Source organism: Dendrobates tinctorius, unplaced genomic scaffold (assembly GCF_039654945.1).
Source record: "Dendrobates tinctorius isolate UK_male_01 unplaced genomic scaffold, ASM3965494v1 ptg000351l, whole genome shotgun sequence".
NCBI classification, from domain to species: Eukaryota; Metazoa; Chordata; class Amphibia; order Anura; family Dendrobatidae; genus Dendrobates; species Dendrobates tinctorius.
The window spans coordinates 3,662,411-3,684,984 of record NW_027362017.1 but is presented as its reverse complement, the minus strand read 5'-3'; the positions used below and the strand labels follow the sequence as shown (position 1 = coordinate 3,684,984).

General features: G+C 43.5%; 1 protein-coding gene across 3 annotated transcripts in view; it reads left to right on the top strand.

Moving 5' to 3' along the window:
• LOC141075426 (zinc finger MYM-type protein 1-like) overlaps positions 1–22,574 on the top strand; it is a 205,034-nt gene that overhangs the window by 68,097 nt on the left and 114,363 nt on the right. The window contains exon 5 of one of the 3 annotated variants that reach the window (XR_012227275.1): positions 15,021–15,313. The exons of the other annotated variants lie outside the window; for them this stretch is intronic. The gene's annotated coding sequence lies outside the window, so the exon portion shown is untranslated. Of the gene's footprint in view, positions 1–15,020; positions 15,314–22,574 lie in introns of those variants that run through there. 3 annotated transcript variants of the gene reach the window in all.

Here is a 22,574-nt window from a genome sequence, read left to right as displayed (position 1 = left end):
CGAGAGTTCCGCTACGTCTGAACTTAGCCTTACCCTCAATGAGGCCGAAAGGGGGAACAGTGTTCAGAGTCCAAATCCATTTGGTCTCCCGTTGTGCAAGTTTGCGGCCAATATTGTCACATATTAGTAATTACTCCATCAATGCCCCAAACTTTAAACTGAGAAAAATCACAATTATGGTGGAATTTAACCCCTTTACCCCCAAGGATGGTTTGCACGTTAATGACTGAACCAATTTTTACAATTCTGACCACTGTCTCTTTATGAGGTAATAACTCTGGAACGCTTCCATTGGTCCCGGTGATTCTGACATTGTTTTCTTGTGACATATTGAACTTCATGTTAGTTGTAAAAAATTTTTGATATAACTTGCGTTTATTTGTGAAAAAATGGAAATTTGGTGAAAATTTTGAAAATTTCACAATTTTCCAACTTTGAATTTTCATGCCCTTAAATCACAGAGATATGTCACATAAAATACTTAATAAGTAACATTTCCCATATGTTTAGTTTACATCACCAATTTTTTTTTTAGGAAGTTATAAGGGTTAAAATTTGACCAGCGATTTCTCATTTTTACAACAGCATTTTTTCTAGGGACCACATCACATTTGAAGCCACTTTGAGGGGTCTATATGATAGAAAATACTCAAAAGTGACACCATACTAAAAACTGCACCCCTCAGGGTGTTGAAAATAACATTCAAGAAGTTTATTAACCCTTCAGGTGCTTCACAGGAAGTTTTGTAATGTTTAAAAAAAATGAACATTTAGCTTTTTTCACAGAAATTTTACTTCAGATCCAATTTTTTTATTTTATCAAGGGTAACAGGAGAAATTGGAGCCCAAAAGTTGTTGTGCAATTTGTCCTGAGTATGCTGATACCCCATATATGCAGGTAAACCACTGTTTGGACGCATGGCAGAGCTCGGAAGGGAAGGAGCGTCGTTTGACTTTTTGAACGTAAAATTGGCTGGAATTAAGATCGGATGCCATGTCACGTTTGGAGAGCTCCTGATGTGCCTAAACAGTGGAAACCCCCCACAAGTGACCCCATTTTGGAAACTAGACCCCCTAAAGAACTTATCTAGATGTGTGGTGAGCACTTTGAACCCCCAAGTGCTTCACAGAAGTTTATAACGTAGAGCCGTAAAAATAAAAAATCATTTTTTCCCCCAATTTTTTATTTTCCCAAGGGTAACAGAAGAAATTGGACTCCCACACGGTGCGTATTTTGCTTTGGAATTTTCCACGCAGAATTCTCTAGATCCGCAGGTCAAATGACCTGCATTTTTCCTGCGGATTTAGTGCATTTTTTATGCGGCTTTACTGCATGTTTTGTGCGGTTTTCCACCTGCGGATTTCTAGAATGGAGCAGGTGGAAAACTGCACAAAAGAAATGACATGCTGCTTTTTTCATTCCGCACCAAATCTGCGTGGAAAAAAAAACGCAGTAAGTGCACAGCGGATTTTGTTTTACATAGCCTTTCATGCTACTGTACATCACATGCAGTTCTGCTGCATGTCCGCAGGGCCAAAACCGTTGCGTATACGCAGCAGAATCCGCACCGTGTGCACATAGCCTTATTGTGCTATTTGTCCTGAGTATGCTGATACCCCATATGTGGGGGTAAACCACTGTTTGGGCAAATGGCCGATCGCCGGGAGAGCAGGAGAGAATGATGAGAGCCGTGTTCAGCACCCGGTGCCGGGGAACAGAGCTTACGGTAAAGCTTCTTCCCTGGCGCTCGTCCTTGTGGTACTGATGCGGCACATGCATACCACAAGTGTGCCGCAAGTATTACATACACGGACACTGACATCTTCAGTATCAGAAATATCAGGACGTGTGAAAGAGGCCTTATAGCGGGTTTTTATGTTTGGCAGCTGTCACACACTAAAAGACGCTTTTTATTGTAAAAATAGTTTTTGCATCACCACATTTTGAGAGCTATAATTTTTCCATATTTTGTCCCACTGAGTCATATGAGGTCTTTTTTTTTGCGGGACGAATTGACGTTTTTATTGGTACCATTTTCGGGCACATGACATTTTTTGATTGCTTTTTGTTGCGATTTTTGGGAGGCAGAATGAACAAAAACCAGGAATTCATGAATTTCTTTTGGGGGTGCGTGGTAAAATTGATAAAGCAGTTTTATTCTTTGGGTTAATATGATTACAGCAATATCTCATTTATATCTTTTTTTTTTCTGTTTTGGTGCTTTTATACAATAAAAACTTTTATATTAAAAATAATTATTTTTGCATCGCTTTATTCTGAGAGCTATAACTTTATTTTTTTTCGGTGATGGAGCTGTATTGGGGCTTATTTTTTGCGGGACAAGATGATGTTTTCAGCAGTACCACGTTTATTTACATCCATCTTTATGATCGCGTGCTATTCCACTTTTTGTTTGGCGGTATGATGATAAAGCATTGTTTTTTGCCTTGGTTTTTCTTTATGGTGTTCCCTAAAGGGGTAAACTAGTGGAACAGTTTTATAGGTTGGGTCATTCCGGATGCGGCGATACCAAACATGTGTACTTTTATTGTTTCGATTTTTTTTCATTCAAATATTTATTAATGATGCTTTTTTTATTTTTTATTTTTTAAAAAATATTTTTACAATTACTTAAAAATTTTATTTTTACTTCATTCTAACTTTTACACTTTGTCCCAATATGGGACAATTATTTTTTGCAGGCTGATCGCTTCTATAGCATGCAGATGAAGCAGCATCAGAATGCTATAGAAGCTTTCAGCACTGCACTTACTGCACACTGACCTGAGAGGCTTCCAGACATGCACTGCGCATGACGGGAAGTCTCTCAGCTCTGGTAACCCAGATGTCGTCAGTGATCGGGACAAGCGTCAGCCCTCTGTCTGCTCCCAGAATGCTGCGATCGTGTTCGATCGCAGCATTTGGGGGGGTTAAAGTGCCGGGAGCGGTCAGTGACCACTCCTGGCACTTAGTGCCAGTGTCAGCTGTGAAAATCAGCTGGCATGGGGCCGCGATCAGCTGCACACCACCTGTTTCGCATCCGATCGTTGAGACGTACTATTCCGTCCATGGTCAGTTTGGCCCAGGGCATGTGGGCGGAATAGTACGTCTGATGTCAGAAAGGGGTTAATATCCCTAGATAGCCCTGTCTAGTGGAAGGGTAGATGCAATATAATCAAAAATATATCCCAATGCCAGAAAATGTTGATAACCGGCTAGATCTATCTGCCACAGTAATGAACAAATATAAATATAAACATGACAGCTGATATTGGAGAGGTAATACTCATCCAGACACGTGATGTAGATAAACTCCTCTGCCTCAACACGTTTCACCCATTGGCTCATCAGGAGGCTTGGTGGAAAGATGTCAGGTCACGATAGCAGCTGATGTGGTATGTGGTGGATGTGAGAAGCCATGATTAAATATCCTCTCTTCTTGGAGACCACTCCACCTTCTAAGTGAACCCTCTTGAAAGGAGAAAACCTCCGGGTTGTATACATAGCCGAAGTGTCCCTTCTTACACACCGCGCATGCGCTGCATTTGTGAAGATAGACATCATGATATGACCGGAAATTACGTACAAAATTCTTCACTGCGCATGACAGAGGAGTCCTGCGTGTCACCCTGGGACGCACTGGAATTAAACTGTCCACCACGCAAATCTGGAGTGCTCGATGATGCCCTTCCGGGACCATGCGCTCCAAGCTGGAACATATCGGTGGATCTCTGCTCCTTCCTTATTTTGAAGAATAACGTGTTCCAGCAATGGAGCACAAAACATGTCCTGATCCACCTCGAGGCAAGGATCAGATATGACCATGATAGCGGCTGTGAGGGTAGCACTGGTATTATATGTATGAAATCAGAGCACAGTGATATATATGGGGAAGAGGAAGTAATAATTCACATTACACCCATAACCAGATAGGGATCACGTATATTAGATGATATCCAATAGAGGGAATATGTGCCAGTTGGCCCTCAATAATGATCTTGCAAAAAATGAGTTGATATTCTGATTGTGCACACAAATGTGTGAGCCCTAATAACAGGGAAACAGACATGGCAGTGATCCCAATTATATATACAAGTCGAGGTCCCTTACCCCCAAAAGTTGCACTCGGAGGAAACAGTCCTCTCCCCTCTGTACTTGTCAGTATTAGTTTGGTCATTGTAATTTCTCCTTGTGTTTTGTATGTAACCTCTCCTTATGTACAGCACCATAGAATTAATGGTGCTCAAAAAAAAAAAAAATAATAATAATCCTCTTCATGATATTCCACCTGGTCCTCACCTCTGCCCTTCTTGCTGGACTGCTCATAGCACAAAGCTGCAGCAGTTGGCTCCTGTGTTTTATCATCATCATCATCATCATCATCATCATCATCATCGATGTGCTGCGGTGGTCCGCTGACAGTTTGCTCTACCCGTCCCACATACTCATCCTCCAACAGAACAAATGGTTGCCTGATTTATAAGGGGGTGAGGTGGAACACAGATGCCCATGGGCCGCAGGTGCAAACTTTGTGCTTTCAGCAGGGGCTCGGGTAGAAGACAAAGAGAAGTACCTGAAGGCCCTGTCAGCCGACCAGTCTATACAGTTGTGTGAAAAAATGTTTGCTCCCTTCCTGATTTCCTATTCTTCTGCATATTTTTCTCACTTGAATGTTTCAGATCACCAAACAAATGTAAATATTAGATAGAGATAACACAAGGAAATAAGAAATGCAGTTTTTAAATTAAGGTCTTATCATTAAGGGAAAAAGAAATCCAAACCTACAGGGTCCTGTGTGAAAACGATATTTTCACCTATACTCTGTTATTGCATGAGAGTATCATTAATAGTTTACTCAGTTTTATAAGTTGCAGTCGTTCCCCGTCTTCTCTTGGAAATTTTCTGGAGTCGGACTGGGGAATGTTGTTTTTTCGATAATGTCAGGCACTGTACTAATTAAGGAGGGTGCCTCTGTCTGCTGTGCCCTTCTCCTGATTCTGCTACATGGCACCCTGGTGTCTTCCCACCCACCCTATATAGTAATAGGGTGGTTATGACAGGATCCTGTTTGGCCAATGGATATCTCAAGGAACCCTTCCTAGTATTTAAGTGTGCACCAAGCTATTCCCCTCCTTTTCCCCCTGTCGGGTTTTTGACGTGCTCGTGTCGGGAGGAAGATGGCAGACTCCCTCATTGACATCCTGCATGCTAGTGGGTCGCCCTCCCAGGGCTGTGGGGTACTCGGTACCGGGCCGGTCTCTCAGAGGGGAATGTCACAGCAGCGGTGACCCGGTCCGTGGCCCTGGGAGCCCATGTAAAAGGGGTTAAGAGATGGAATAAAGTTGATACTCCTCCGGCACAGCTTTCCCTCATAGATCATCAGCCTGCCTCTTTCCTTCCACAACTGCTGGGTTTCTTCAGGAGCATCTGAACCTGGGCGTGAGTCAACTTGTGACAGTAGCTCCTTTACCAGGCGGACTGCGGGGTCGCTATCCTGCATTTCTGCCCAGTCATGATGAGGCAATGGATTTAGGGTGGCCTCTTTCATGACAGACCGTCTGTTTCTCACTCCTTGGGCACGTTGGGCCGCAATTGGTCGGTGGAAGGCAGGTAACTCTATTTCTAGGAGTGCCTCAGGGTCTTCTCCTGCATCTGGCAGATTGGGCATTCTGGACAGTGCATAAGCATTGGCATTCTTATGCCCCGCTCGGTACTTAATGGTAAATTCATAGTTAGGCAGCCGAGCCATCCATCACTGCTCCAGTGCACCTAGTTTTCCAGTTTCCAAGTGAGTCAACGGGTTGTTTTCCGTGAAGATGGTAAACTTGGCTGAAGCTAGGTAATGCTTGAATCGTTCAGTCACAGCCCAGACTATGGCGAGGAACTCCAGTTTGAAGGAACTGTAGTTATCAGGGTTCCTTTCAGTGGGACGAAGCTTCCTGCTGGCTTAGGAGATCACTCTTTCTTTACCATTCTGTACCTGTGACAGTACTGCTCCCAGTCCCACGTTGCTGGCATCAGTATACAAATGGTTGGTCATAATCTGGTGGGTAGGCCAGAACTTCATCTCCTGTGAGAGCCATCTTCAGTTGAGAGAAGGACCTCTCCAGTTCCTCATTCCATTCAAATGTAGGACTCTTCTTCCTGGCTTTCTTGGGCTGGCCCACCAGAAGATTTTGCATAGGTGTGGCTATCTCAGTGAAGCCTTTGATGAACCTTCGGTAGTAGCCTACCAACCCGAGGAATTGACGTACTTCATGGAGGTTGCTGGGCTTCTGCCAGTCTCGGATGACAGTGACTTTGTCAGGATCTGGTGCCACACCTTCTGCGCTCACTACATGACTGAGGTACTGTACCTTGGGCTTCAGGAGGTGGCATTTGGATGGCTTCACTTTCAGGCCAAAGTTGGACAAGGCTTCAAACACCTCAGCCAGGTGTTTAGGATGGTCTTCATAAGTTTTGGAGAAAACAATGACATCATCAAGGTATAAAAGAACTGTCTCGAAGTTCTTGTGTCCAAGACAGCATTCCATTAGCCGTTGAAATGTCCCTGGAGCGGTGCAGAGCCCGAATGGCATGTAGTTGAACTCGCAGAGACCCATTGGGGTGGTAAACACTGTTTTCTCCTTGTCTGCCTCTGCCACGGGAACCTGCCAATACCCACTAGTGAGATCTAAGGTGGAAAAATAGTTAGCAGTTTTAAGTGCAGCTAATGACTCTTCAATTCTGGGTAATGGGTAGGCATCCTTATGTGTAATGCTGTTAATTTTTTGGTAATCAACACACATTCTTATGGTACCATCTTTCTTTTTCACAAAGACTATTGGGGCTGCCCAGGGGCTACAACTGACTCTGATCACCCCAGCCTCCTTCATTTCCCGCAACATACTTTTGGCACATTGATATTGTGTTGGGGGTATAGGCTGGTACCTTTCTTTAATGGGTGGATGATCTCCAGTGGGTATATGGTGTTGAACACCTTTTGCCTTCCCAAAGTCTAAGGGGGGTTTACTGAATACCCGCTCATACTCCTGAGTCACTCGGTAAACCCCATTCTTTTGGTATGAAGGGGTGGAGTCAGTTCCCACCTGCAGCTGCTGACACCATTCCTCCAGCTGCTTTACAGAGCCATTGTCCTCCACCTGGTCGGATGAGATCAAGGGCTCTGCTGCCCGTATTGCATTGTTACTGACAGTAAACAGCTTAGCAACTGTGGCATACCGAGGTATTGTGGCCTCCTCCTCCCCACAATTCAAGAGGCGTACAGGTACTCTCCCTTTGCGAACATCAACTACCCCTCTGGCTGTCAGGACAGTGGGCCGGCTATCATAGTACACTGGCTCTACCAATGCTTGGTAATCTTTTCCTCTGAGGCCTATGGTTGCCCGACACCAAATCAACATTTCGCATCTGGGGGGTATCGCAATGGGGAAAGGATCACTCACTCTTACTCTGCCAATTTCTCCGCCAGACAGTTCTACCTGCTGTCTTTGCATCAGGGCCTTGATCTCCTTCTGCAGGACTCGTTGCTCACTGGAACCAGCAGTCTCAGCCACCTTTTGCAACAAAACAATAACCTCGGCAAGACAATTTTCAATCACATTAGTACCTAAGGTCATCATTGGATTACATTCTCGTCGATCAATGTCTACAACTATCAGACCTTGAGATTTTAACTCTACTCGCCCCACTTTAATGGTAATCTCTTTACATCCTACTTGCGGCAAAGACTGACCATTACTGGCAACTACTGTGAGTTCATCACTTGGCCATGGGTAGGTTCAGAGTCAGCCCAATACCGCTTGTAAAGGATATATGGCATAGTTGTCACCTGAGAGCCAGTGTCCAGCAAAGCGTTCATGGGGATGCCGTCAATCACCACTGGGAGGGCCGGTCGCTTTCCAACATACTTGGCTCGCCAGTTCTTTGGGCCTTGTGGTCCTACTCCTGGGGGTTGGCCCTTTGCCCCAGGGTGGCAGAATCTTGCGATGTGGCCTGCCTTGCAGCAACGACGACAGATGGGACGTCCATTCTGGTCATAGCGATCGTTGTTTCTCCCTCGGTGTGGCGGGATCCTCTTCTTCCGTAGCCACGGGACATCCTCTGGACTGGAGGCCAGCTGGATCTTCTCCTTCGAGGACACCTGCATGGACTGCACAGTTTTGGCAAGTGCAGCCATATTTTTGGTCAGCTCCTGGACCTGAAGACGTAGTTCGGCAGAAGGGTCTTTGTCCAGAGTCTGTGCATCAGCCTCCACCGGGCTGAGAGGGAAAGAAGCTGCTTCTTGATGGTATGTGATCGCTGGGCGCCTATGGGGCACTGGACGGCTGACTTCTGGTTCATGCAGCACCCGGATAGCCCTGTCTTTGAAGTCTGCAAAGTCTAGATCAGGGTTCTGTAGGGCTATGATGCGCAGCTGTGCTCTGTGGGTACTGGATAGGAGTCCTTCAATAAATTGCTCCTTTAACAGTCTGTCTCCATCTTTCACACTGTCGGGGTCAATCTGCTTTATGGCTCGCAGTGCCTCCTGCAGGTTAAGAGCATAGTCCCGTATACTGTCCTGCGCTCTCTGCTTACACCCAAAGAATCTCATTTTTATTTCAGCTGCAGTGCTGGTGTCAAAGGTGCTTCTTAGCTTAGCCAGGATCTTTTTAACAGTCTCTTTATCAGTGTCCTGCCAGGCTTTTACTTCCCTTTGCGCTGCACCAGTTAGCTGCCCAATAAGGATTTTCACTTTCTCGCTTTCAGACAGAGGATACACCTCAAACAAACTGCACAGTCTCTCTTTAAATTCACTCAGGGTATTTGACTCCCCTGAGTACTGTGGTAGCCAGGCCGCTCCCGGTATATAGGGCATGGACAGCGGCATTATGGGGACTGCTGCGGTGGGCGCTGATTCTTGCGGTGCTCTGGAGGCAGCGCTGGTGTTGGATGCAGCGGCGCTATGGGATCCGCAGCTGCGCTGGGCCCTGCAGCTTATGGCACTGTGGGGTTTGCAGTGGCGTCCGCCGCTGCGTCTGCTCTTGCTTCAGACATTCTCTTCCCCCCTAGTTAATGTTTGGCCAGGCCCTGGGTTACGCTGGCTTACCGGCTGCCACTCTGCGGCTGGATGATCAGGGGACGCCGGGACTGTAGGCCGTGGCTTCTCACTTCCCGCGCGCTGGCCTCTTCCCGCGCAGCACTTCACTTTTCGCGCTTTTTGGCTGGCTCCGCCCAAGACGGCCCGCCCCTCTGGTTTCCCGCACGCGCCAAGCAGCGGGGTAATGGCGGCGATGGCGCCGACAGTCTATGGCACACAATACAGTCTCTGGCACACAGGACCCGGGGGTACCGGGCTCTGTAAATCCTGTTTGTGACGCCAAAATGGGTCGCCCTCCCAGGGCTGTGGGGTACTCGGTACCGGGCCGGTCTCTCAGAGGAGAATGTCACAGCAGCGGTGACCCGGTCCGTGGCCCTGGGCGCCCATGTAAAAGGGGTTAAGTGATGGAATAAAGTTTATGAGTGAATGATTCGTGACACCACCTGTGGTGTTCGGCAATGGAGATGTTAAGCCGACGCTGTGGACAGATCCTCTGGGACAGATGGTGGGGTGCAGCAATAATGGTGTAGCCCTCCACAGGCAGGGCTGTAGTCCCAAGGCAGAGTAGATGAAGAGGGTAGGTGTTTAGGAAGAGGGTGTAGTGTTTGACACAGAGATGTAGCAGTGCTGGAGAGTTTGCAGGAAGAAGGCAAGGACACAACAGGGTGCAGTTTCTTTACCTTTACTTTGCTTGGCAAATGCAGTCCAGGGTCCAGATTACAGATGGCACAGGAGCTGGCTAGCCTGGAAGCAACTTAGGAATCTCTCTAGGCAGATGGGTTGTGTAGTCTCCTTCCTAGCGCTTAGTTTTAGGTACTTGCAGTACTGTGTTACACTGAAGTTCCACTTGCTTATTCTCTTTAGAACTCCCTCGTATGGCAGACAGCTGTAGCCTTTCTCTTATGGCTCACCTGTCGCTGTTGTGCCTTCGAGTCTTATATGGGATTAGAGCATTTACAGCTTCCTATTCCTCCGGTTTCTGTTGCAGGACCATCAGTGTCCATACAGCCTTGGATACCGGGCTTCAGATCATGCGCTATAGCTGGGAATGAGCCTGAACTCTCTGCTCAATCTCTGCTTCTCCTCACGTCCACACACGTTGCCCTCCTCACACATACTCCTAATTTCCCCTTCCTGGCCCTCAGAGAGCAGCTCTTCCCCCAGTTTTGAGTTCAGAGCTCCCTCTGCTGGCCTGGAGTGGGAGCTGTGTTGTGTGTTGTGATTAACTGCCAGAGACATCCTTTATTGCTTCCAAGCATGACATCACACTCCCTAGGAGGAAGGCAATGCCATTTTGAGAAAGTCGAGTTTCATGAAACCCGACTCGACCCTAAAAAAGGCAAAGTCGCTCATCTCTAATGGAGAGCACTTTGAACCGCCAAGTACTTCCCAGAGGTTTATAACGTTGAGATGTGAAAAAAATGAAATCACATTTTCCTCACAAAAATGTTATTATAGCCCCAAATTTTGCATTTTCATAAAGGTCACAGGAGAAACTGCACCATACAATCTGTTGTGCAATTTCTCCTTAGTATGTCGATACCCCATATGTGGGCAAAATGGCGTTCCCCCACATAGTAAATTTTAAAAATTGGTAGACATAAATCTGGTTTATACTGATTTATATCTATCCTGTAATACTGAATACAATAGTGGACAATTTAATTTAGATAAATAGAAAAAAAGATGTCCAAATACAAGGATGTCAGCACCATCACACGCACATACAGGAACCTCACAGAAGAATACAGAACAAGGATCATTAATGACAGTGCCAGGCCTGGCACAAGCATGCAAACGCACAATGATGGCTGGCAGAGCGGTGGCCTTGTAAGGAGACATAGTCCTGCATTTTTACAGCACAGGAGGGAGACACTGATTGCCAACCTGTTATATCTGGCACATGCCTACAATACTCTGGGCAGCTCTAATGTGGCGGCTGCCTGGCACTGACCAGTCAGACATGTCCACCATGCAGCATTGTCCATACACCAAATACAACAACCTGCAGTATGAGCATCAACAAGCCGCCACTGCACTAAGCTGGTAAAATGGCGCTTCTTCCCCAAAAAACCACGCCTTCTTCTACCAATCACAAGCGTCGCACACAGGCCTGGCTGGAGCTAATAGTAGTGGACTTCCTATTGGGTTAAGTAAGGGATGTGGGAGTGGGAAGGGGGACAAGCGACATCGACAAACCACCGCTCGGGAGAAACGTGAGCGATTACCTGGGGAGGTATAATGGAGACAATATCAATGAGCACAACTATGATTGGGATAACTCTCATGGGACATAGCTATGATGAGGATAACTCTCATGGAACACAGCTGTGATGGGGGTAACTCTCATGGGACACAGCTATGATGGGGATAACTCTCATGGAACACAGCTGTGATGGGGTAACTCTCATGGAACACAGCTATGATGGGGGTAACCCTCATGGGACATAGCTATGATGGGGATAACTCTTATTAGACACTGCTATGATGGGGGTAACACCCATGGGACACAGCTATGATGGGGGTAACTCTCATGAGACACAGCTATGATGGGGGTAACTCTCATGAATTACCCCCATCATAGCTGTGTCCCATGAGAGTTATCCCCATCATAGCTATGTAGAAACTGCAGGTACCTGAGATGTCTTCACGGACAGGAGAGAGATCAAGAGTTATAAGGATTTTATTAACAACAACTACACTCCATGCAGGGAGTGGCAGGGCACGGAGGGGTATAATAGGACAAAGGACAGAGCAGGTAGTTTGGATGGGGAATGGCAGGGACGAATGATAGTGTTACGCCGGTGGTGGCGAGTAGTATGAGTGGACCCACTGGACCATGATACCGAAACTCCCCCGAGCGAGCGCACCATGTTCGACCCACTCCTATATAGGGATCATTAGGGGCAGGCTCAGGGGATGCCAAGACCAGGGGTCGGCTCTAGGACAAACAATAAACGGAGAAGTGACTGGAGAGAGAGAACTGAGCAAGGGGAGAGATAGGACACTAAATGGGGAGAGCGAGGAGGAGGTAATGGAGTACAGACTGAGGATGGCGGCGGTAACAAAGTACGGGCTGAGATGAGCAAAGGTGGTACGGAGTATGACTGAGGATGGCGGTGGTGGTAACGGGGTGCAGACACCAGGGGAAAGCAGGACAGGAATGTGCACTGCAAGAAACAGGGTAAGACACAGGAGGTTAGGAGCAAGCTATACTATCGCCAAGCTTAGCAGAGCAGGCCAGACTATGCAAGGGGAACTCGATAATCATGCGCCTCCACTAAGGGAGGGTGGCCTGAAATACCCGGCGCCTGTCCTCCATTGGACAGGCATTGCTGCCGAGTCAGGTCACGCAGAGAGACAAGAGGGTCGGGCGAACGCGCGGTTGGGCTCTAAGGCACATGCGCGAATAGAGGGATCGCACCGGAGCGCCCGAAGCAACAGCAGAACGTGGGCAGCCCTCGAGCAGTGTTGGAGCGGTAGGGCAGGTAGCGGTGGACCTGGGCCTGGTGGCTTTAGGCATGAGGGTAACAGTTCAGAAGGAAAAGGGGAAAAATTTATCAGTCTGTAGTCTTCTTGATTGCAGCGTATCGGTTCTCCAACGGTGTGTCACGTGCCCCGTCCTGAGTGACACGGCCAGCAGGTCGGTAAGTGATACAACAGGACGCGGCACGTGTAATTGTCCTTTGTGACGCGGCCCGCAGGCCGGTAACTAATACAATAAGACATAGGGGAAAAGGGGAAACCTGGGTAACAATAACAATGGTGGCCCTGCGATAGGGAATGGGGAAGTGGAGACCTCCTGCACTCCCCTGAGTAGGTGTCTCTACACTCCTAACGTTCCCTAGGCTGGTTCCGCACCAGGCACCGATCAGGAACCTCAAAACCCTGACTCGACCTGCACCTAAACCCTCACTAGGGAATTGGTTGGTGCGGAAACTAATCCCACCACTGCACTAAACACACATAAGGAAAAGTGACAAAACGGGAAACACCACTTAGCTTTGCTCTGTTGCTTACTCTCCTAGCAACAGAGCCCACCACCTGCGTGCATCTTTTCCTCCACCGTGTCCGACATCTGGGTGCACTGTCCAGAAACGGACCTTCTCAGCATCATAGTGCAGCCTTGGAGCAAACAGAGTCCACACCTGCGTGCAGCTGTCCAGAAACGGAGTCCCGCAAATGAGTCCAGCTTTTCTGCCAAAAAGTCCAGCATGCTTGAGTCCAGCTCTCAGCAACCAAGTCCAGCACCGTGAGTGCAGTTCTACACCGCAACTGCCACTCCACCAAGCCATGCAGGCACTCCTTGCTGACACCATCGCTGCGACTCCACCACGCCATGCCAGCACTCCTTCCAGACACCATCGCTGACTCCACCAATCCACTCTAGTACTCTCTCTGAGCTGCCTGTGACTATCCTCTAGCTCCATCCTTCACCCAGGCTTGTTTGCAAATGAATACTTTATCACAAACAGTGATTAACACACCTGATACTCTCTTATAGAGCTATCACACCTGATACATAATTGCGTGCACAAACTAAGGTAACCAAAGTTCAATGACCCTAATGGCCACCGGGTGGAAAACTACAACTGAAATCACCACAGTGCAATGACCATAATGGCCACCGGGGGCAAAACCACCTTTGGCACACAGCCAAGTGAAAAAAAAAGGTTATTTTGTGCATTTACTCTGTCAGATCCAACCTGGATCGTGACACGGTGACACCGCCAACAGCGGCACATGACATCTCTGAGATGTCTGTAGAGAGCCGGGTTCCAATTCACAGAGCAGGAGAACAGTCTCTGTAAGGCGCTGGAAGCTCCTGTATCTGTACTATTCCAGTACAGGTAACTGCCGGTGTGAGGCTTCACACCGCGGTATATGGGGATCTTGGCTGAAGGACTCTGGCCTAGTCACTTACGGCATGGAGTGGGGAGAGAGTGTTACAGTCTCTGGTCCCGTCTGTGAGGCACCTCCCAGCACAGAGGGTAGCGGGGAACAGGCTGTCAGTAAACTTTCAGTGGGCCTGCACACAGGTAAAACGTCTTGTCGGCCTGCGCTCACGTGATCTTCTGCCTTCACTGTACCTGACTGCCTGCTTCGGTTTCCTTCCTGCACTCTGACCCTCTTCCCGCACGCAGCTCTTTTTAACTCTGCCCCGCCTACTTCAGTCACATGTAAGGGACGGTCCCTCTCAGGAAGTCTTCCCCCTTGCAACATTGGTGACAGTCCCGGCAGTTCCGGATTCAGAATGAGAGAGGTACCCCTGATCGCCTGATCTTGTTCTTCCTCTTACAGCTGTGTCCCATGGATTTTGTCTCCATTATACCTCCACTCGCTCACTTTCTTGCACACATACACCTAAAATAATCAGTCTCACTAACACGTTACATGACAGACTGTATAACCCATCCCCACAGGGGGGATTTCACACTCCTCTGACACCTGCTCTGTGATATAAAAACTAAGGAAAAAGAAAAGCGCAATAGGGTCTTATCTGGGTGGAAAATGGAATAAAAACTGATGAAATCTACTCACCCTTTCCGGGAAGGATATAGGCATATAAACCAATGTCAGCTTGCTGCATGCCCGAAGGTCCACTCCGTGACCACCAATTTAAATCCTTATGGATAAAGTATCTATCTCAGGCTTGCTGTGCGCTGCTTGACCAGGATAAAAATACTACCACATGAGAAGTTTAACCATTTAATTCCCGACGCGTTTCAAAGTGTAAACCACTTCTTCCTCAGGGGATGACATGTAGTGAACGGATACAGCCTTCTCTGGTTAAATACATACAGTGTTTGAATTTAGGCGCCAAAGAAACACACGTGATGAAAGAACAGATGTCAAAGTTCAAGGGTTAATAGTGCGCAAGATGCATTTAAAATTATTCTTATTGATTTTAATTTTAACCTATTTACATTTCTATTACAGATAGTGTATTAAAAGGAAAGAAAAAATGAATAGAAAATGAAGGAAAAAACTTCAAATGTACCGAAAAAATGTTACACAGAAGGTGAAACGAACCCGCTGACAAAAAGTGTCATAAACCAGAGTCAATACCACTAGGCTGGAGTGGATTTCGTTTGGGAGGAGAAGATATATTTCTGGGAAGGAATAATTTATTAAAAATATATATTTAATTGGAATATATTCAAAATGTAAAAAACTCCCTTATTATAAAAAAATCAACTTTATTAAAAAATGCGAATATATAATAAAAATATATATATAATGAAAATATATAATAAAAATGTGTTAAAAAAAAAATATATATATATATATATATATATATATATATGTGTGTGAAAAAATATTGTGTGAGATTGTATCTGGAAAAAACATCAGAATGATTCGTAGTACACGGCAGAGAGAATGGACTCACAGAAACGTCCAACAGAAATCACTTCATGAAAATAAGATCGCCACCCAGAAACAGAAGCTACATTTAGTGTTAGCGATATTTTTAAAGGAAAATAGAATGAAGAGTATAATGAGAAACCCTACATTATTATGGATTACTCTATACTGATATTTCATTATTTCAATAGGACCGCTCTACTGAAAGGAAGGGAAATATAAAAAACATTCTGTCAGAATATACCCCAAAACAATTATTAGAGGGAAAATATACCATTAAAAAATACAGTTATAAGAAAACTTCCGTGATTTCGTTGAGTCCGTTAGGTTTCAGTGTATTCAATCTATAGATCCAGAAAACCTCTTTGCGATTTAATTGTCCAATTCTATCAGGATAATCACTGGGTATATGCTCAATAGGGGTGATTTTAAATCCATTATAGTTTTTTTCATGCTTTAAAGCAAAGTGTCTGGAAAGACCGTGCTGCATAAAACCTATTTTGGTATTATGTCTATGGGAGTTAACCCTATGATGTAAGGGCTGGGTTGTTCTTACTACATATTGCTTTTTGCAGTCAAATTCAATTACATATATAACGAATTCTGTGGCACAACTTAAAAAACTTTTAATAGGAAAACATTCCTTAGTAAGAGTGGATTCAAAGGTTTTTTCTTTATGTGAAATAATTTTGCAGCATAAACAATTTCTTCTGCCACATTTGTATATTCCTAAAAATGGATTTGATGGGGAAGACAATGGCTCTATTCTAAGACGACTCGGAGCTACTAGATTTTTAATAGTGGGGGCTCTACGACAATACTAGGATTTCTCGGAAGGATTTTACATAAAACAGGATCATTTAGAAGGACATGCCAGTTACGTGTCAAAATCTCCCTAATTTTGATATTCTCAGCACAATATCGTGTAATAAATTTACTTGTGAATTTTCTATTATCAGTTGCGGTAATCTTCATTGGATTAATTAGTGATTTTTGTGAAAGATCTTTACATGTATTGTAAGCATTTTTTACCAAATCTGCAGGATATTTCTTGGCTAGAAACCTATTCCTCAAAATTTCAGCCTGGTTTTCAAAATCCTCCATATTCGTACAATTTTTTCTAATTCTTTTATATTGGTTAGCAGGAATATTTTTTAACCATTTACTAAAATGCCCACTACTGAAGGGTATGTAGCTATTCTTATCAACATGTTTAAAAAAGGTTTTAGTTAAAATATTATTATTCTGTATAAATATGGTTATATCTAAAAAATTAATTGTAGAAGAATTAAATATTGAGGAAAAGGACAGACCCCAGTGATTATTGTTCATGTCCTTAATAAATTCATCGATATCATTTTTAGAATTATCCCAGACAAAAAATAGATCGTCTATAAATCTTTTGCAGGTAATAATATTGTGTTGAAATTTGGAATTAAAAATATAAAATTCCTCAAAAACCCCCATAAAAATATTTGCATATGTAGGTACGACCTGGGACCCCATCGCAGTCCCAAGTCGCTGGTGATACAAGCACCCATCAAAAGTAAAAAAAATTCTTTTTTAAAATGAATTCCATCCCCTTCAGTAAAAACCTTTTTTGTGCCAATGACAGTCTCTTATCACTCACTAAAACCTTATTAAAACAAGCGAGTCCTAAATCATGAGGAATATTCGAATATAAAGAGGATACATCAATAGTCAGAAAAACATATTGTGGTTTCCATCTAATGAGTTGGAGAATTTGAATAAGATGTGTGGAATCTTTAATAAAACTTTTAAGGAGGGGGACATGAGTCACCATGATTCTGTCAATATAGTGGGATAAGTTACTGGTAATAGAGCCAATACTGGATATGATAGGTCTGCCCGGAGGATTTTCAACGTTTTTATGCACTTTAGGGAGGTGATAAAAAAAGGGAGTACGAGGGTTAGATATATTTAAAAATTTGAATTCATTTTTATCAAGAATATTGTTTTTTCCTTCTAAAATCAGTTGGTAATAATTGGTCATAACTGTAGTTAATACTTCAAATGTAGTTTTCACATAATATTTTTTGTCAGATAAAATTCTAAAAGCTTCCCTACAATAGTCTCTATAATCTTGAATAACTATAGTTTGTTTTTAGATTTACAGATATTTATAAGAAAACTCACCCTTAAACGACATTTTGCACTAAAGGAAACTGGTCAGATAAAACCTAATGGTAAAGAAATAGAGGATTTGACTGATACTGGTTTTCATTTGGAAGTGCCAAAGAAATCTAATTTTTATCCAGTTGACAGTAAGGGCCATCACCTGAATGTATGTAATGATTTGGTTCAGGAAGAATTCAAGGACTTGTTCCGAAATAAAAATAAAAATAAAAATAATTATAAGAATAATTTAACAAGAAATGAAAAAATAGCACTCAAAATGCTGAAATCCCGTACTGATATTGTAATTCATTCAGCAGATAAGGGAGGGGGTGTAGTTATTCAAGATTATAGAGACTATTGTAGGGAAGCTTTTAGAATTTTATCTGACAAAAAATATGTGAAAACTACATTTGAAGTATTAACTACAGTTATGACCAATTATTACCAACTGATTTTAGAAGGAAAAAACAATAATATCCTTGATAAAAATGAATTCAAATTTTTAAATATATCTAACCCTCGTACTCCCTTTTTTTATCACCTCCCTAAAGTGCATAAAAACGTTGAAAATCCTCCGGGCAGACCTATCATATCCAGTATTGGCTCTATTACCAGTAACTTATCCCACTATATTGACAGAATCATGGTGACTCATGTCCCCCTCCTTAAAAGTTTTATTAAAGATTCCACACATCTTATTCAAATTCTCCAACTCATTAGATGGAAACCACAATATGTTTTTCTGACTATTGATGTATCCTCTTTATATTCGAATATTCCTCATGATTTAGGACTCGCTTGTTTTAATAAGGTTTTAGTGAGTGATAAGAGACTGTCATTGGCACAAAAAAGGTTTTTACTGAAGGGGATGGAATTCATTTTAAAAAAGAATTTTTTTTACTTTTGATGGGTGCTTGTATCACCAGCGACTTGGGACTGCGATGGGGTATCCTTCCCCTGAAAAGCTATGTTGAATAATCTTTGTTTTCAGATCATTTGAGAGTTGTTTTGAGGAGCCCATGATGCCACTCTTCATAGGAGAATCTAATAGGAGAACTACTTGCAAGTGGCCACTTTAAATACCTTTTCTCATGATTTGATACACCTGGCTATGAAGTTCAAAGCTCATTGAGGTTACAAAACCAATTTAGTGCTTCAGGAAGTCAGTAAAAAGTAGTTAGGAGTGTTCAAATCAAGAAAATGATAAGGGTGCCCATACTTTTCCACCGGTCAAATTTTGTTTAAATGCAGATTGCACATTTTCTGTTAGTACAATAAACCTCATTTGAATCCAGAAATATAACTGAGTCCATCAGTTATTAGATATATGAAACTGAAATAGCTGTTGCAAAAACCAAAATTGTTATAAAGAAAAAAGGTTAAGATTAATAGGGGTGCCCAAACTTTTACATATGACTGTATGGGGCTCATGGAGCAATATATGGGGCTCATTATACTGTATGGAGCACTATATGGTACCCAAAATACTGTGTGGAGCAATATATGGGGCATGTTATTCTGTATGGAGAGCTATATGGTGCCCACAAAACTGTATGGAGGACTATGTGGTGCCCATAATACCGTATGGAGTAATATATGGGGCTCATTGTTCTGTATGCAGCAATATATGGGCTTGTTATTCTGTATGGAGTGCTATATGGTGCCCAAAATACTGTATGGAGGACTATGTGGTGCCCATAATACTGTATGGAGCAATATATGGGGCTTATTATTCTGTATGGGGAAATATATGGGGCTCATTATTCTGTTTGGAGAGCTATGTGGTACCCATAATACTGTATGGAGAAATATATGGGGCTCATTATACTGTATGGGGCAATATATGAGGCTCATTATTCTGTATGTAGCAATATATGGGGCATATTCTGTATGGAGCACTATGTGTTGCCCATGATACTGTATGGAGCAATATATGGGGCTTATTATTCTGTATGGAGCAATATATGGGGTTCATTATAATGTGTGGAGGCTATGTGGTGCCCGCAATACTGTATAGATGACTATGTGGTGCCCATAATATTGTATGGAGAAATATATGGGGCTCATTATTCTGTATGGGGCAATATATGGGGCTCATTATTCTGTATGGAGAAATATATGGGGTTCATTATAATGTGTGGGGGCTATGTGGTGCCCACAATACTGTATGGATGACTATGTGGTGCCCATAATACTGTATGGAGCAATATATGGAGTTATTCTGTATGGAGCAATATATGGGGCTCATTATACTGCATGGAGCAATTTATGGGGTTCATTATAATGTGTGGAGGGCTATGTGGTGCCCATAATACTGTATGGAACAATATATGGGACTCATTCAGTATGGAGCAATATATGGGGCTCATTATACTGTATGGAGCAATATATGGGGTTCATTATTCTGTATGGGGGGTTATGTGGTGCCCAGAATACTGTATGGAGGACTATACTGTCTGATTTATGACCTCTTGTAGAATGTACAATAGTTATCACGCATATAATGTAAGAAGTGAAATCGTTGGCATTGTATACCTATATTTCTTTGCTGTATCTGTGCATTATGAATTGTGGTACGTGTTAAAGAGGCCCACTGAGACCTTCACCCGGGGCCCACAGAAACCTGGAGCCGGCCCTGTATACACTGCACAAAACCACTTCTCCTGTCCTGTTGTCGAAGAGGCGACATTGGACTTTGGGAGGGTTAATGTTGGTTTAGTATTTTCAATATTACTATGGCCAAATAAAAATAAAATATTGGAAAAGCTGTTTAAATGGATTATCCCAAGTAATCCCCTCTCCTCTGGAGAGGGGATAACTTTACAATTGCTGGAGATCCGACTGCTGGGACTTCCATGATCCTGAAAATCGGAGCTCTGTAGAGCAAGATGTAAATGCAGCTGTGGTCGATCATACGCACTGTGGCGCCATTCACATGTGGCTCTTCAAATATCTCCTTTTAGGAGAGTGAGGGGCATGACAAAGTATAGCAATATTCACTGATCGGGGTGAGGAGTGTTATAGTTTGTGGGCTGGTGGGGTTTGTGTGGCAGGGCTGCTTTTTTGTCCCAGTCCGGCCCTGTCAGGGGCTCTCCAAATGTGACATGGCATCTGATCTGAATTCCAGCCAATTTTGCATTGAAAAAGTCAAATGGCGCTCCTTCCCTTCTGAGCTCTGCCATGCTCCGAAACAGTGGTTCCCCCCCACATATCAGGTATCGGCGTACTCAGGACAAATTGCACAATAACTTTTGCAGTCCAATTTCTCCTGTTACCCTTGGTAAAATAAAAAAAATTGGCCCTGAAGTAATTTTTTGTGGAAAAAAGTTATATGTTCATTTTTTTTTAAATATTCAAAAAATTCCTGTGAAGCACCTGAAGGATTAATAAACTTCTTGAATCTGGTTTTGAGCACCTTGAGGGGTGCAGTTTTTAGAATGGTGTCACTTTTGTGTATTTTCTGTCATATAGACCCCTCAAAGTGACTTCAAATGTGATGTGGTCCATAAAGATAAAATGGTGTTGCAAAAATGAAAAATTGCTGGTCAACTTTTAACCCTTATGACTTCCTAACGAAAAAAAAATATTGGTTCCAAATTTATGCTGATGTAAAGTAGACATGTGGGAAATGTTATTTATTAAGTTTTTTATGTGCCACATCTCTGTGATTTAAGGGCATAAGAATTCAAAGTTGGAAAATTGCGACATTTTCAAACTTTTCGCCAAATTTCTGTTTTTTTTCACAAATAAATGCAAGTTATATCAATGAAATTTTACCACTAACATGAAGTACAATATGTCACGAGAAAACAATGTCAGAATCACCGGGATCCATGGAAGTGTTCCAGAGTTATTACCTCATAAAAGGACAGTGGTCAGAATTGTAAAAATTGGCCAGGTCGTGAACGTGCAAACCACCCTTGGGGGTAAAGGGGTTAAAATCAGATGTGAGCCGAGCCGCATGTAAAGTAATATATATTGTGGGAAAGTAATAAAGTGCTGGTCACAGACTGGAAGTTTTTCTTCTATATTCTTGTCTCACACTTTTACCCCCCATATTCCTCGATTTTGCTCTTTCTATACAAAGCAGATATTCTACAAAATATAAAGCAGAATTTAATCAGTGTTCCTCCATTTCCTTCGGATATCAGTAATTTTCTTCTTCATTTGCTGACATTCACAGTCCGCAGTAGGAGATTACAATATCCCGCAAGAGCGCTCAGGTCGATGGGTAGAGATCACCGACTTCTCAGCAGCTCTGACTCCTCGCATGTGTGCGAAGAAGAATCCATAGAGCAAAGAAAAAAAGTAAAAGTAGGGCTCAGCATAAATGGGTGAAACTTCCTCCATAATGATTAAAGTTCTGTTATAGTAAAATTCTGGAAATGAAGGTGTTACTGCAGAATAAGGGGCTTTCCGGGCTGAGAGAAAATTCCTGCAATCACTCTAGAGCAGATTTCCAAATCTTGAGCATGTGCACATGTGCAGCCAGGACTCCCCTCTGTTGCCAGTTATAGGGTTCGTCATGTAGCCATCAATATGGGATTTGCGTAGTTGCAGTCCCCAACTGATTTCCGCTGTGTGCACTCTGCAACCATATCTTTGGGTGTACTGTGCCAAAAAGCCGCTATGTGTAATCTGTAACCCATATCTGTTTGAGAATTGTGCCACAACACCTCTGTGTGCTCTCCACCCCTGCCTGTGGGAGTACTATGGCTTTAAGCCTCTGTGTGTACTCTGCACTCCATCTGTGGGAGTACTACGCCGTTAAACCTCTGTGTATTCTGCACCTCCTCCTGTGGGAGTACTGTTCCAATAAGTTTCTGTGTACTATGCAGCAGTGTCTGTACGAGCAGTGTGTGCCCAAAAAATTCTATTATGCATCCGTCTCTTTCCCATTTGTGGGCTGAAAAAAATATTTAATACTACCGCTGAGTCTATACGAATAATGTTTTTAAAAGATTTTTTTACTCTGCAGCTGTTTTTTTG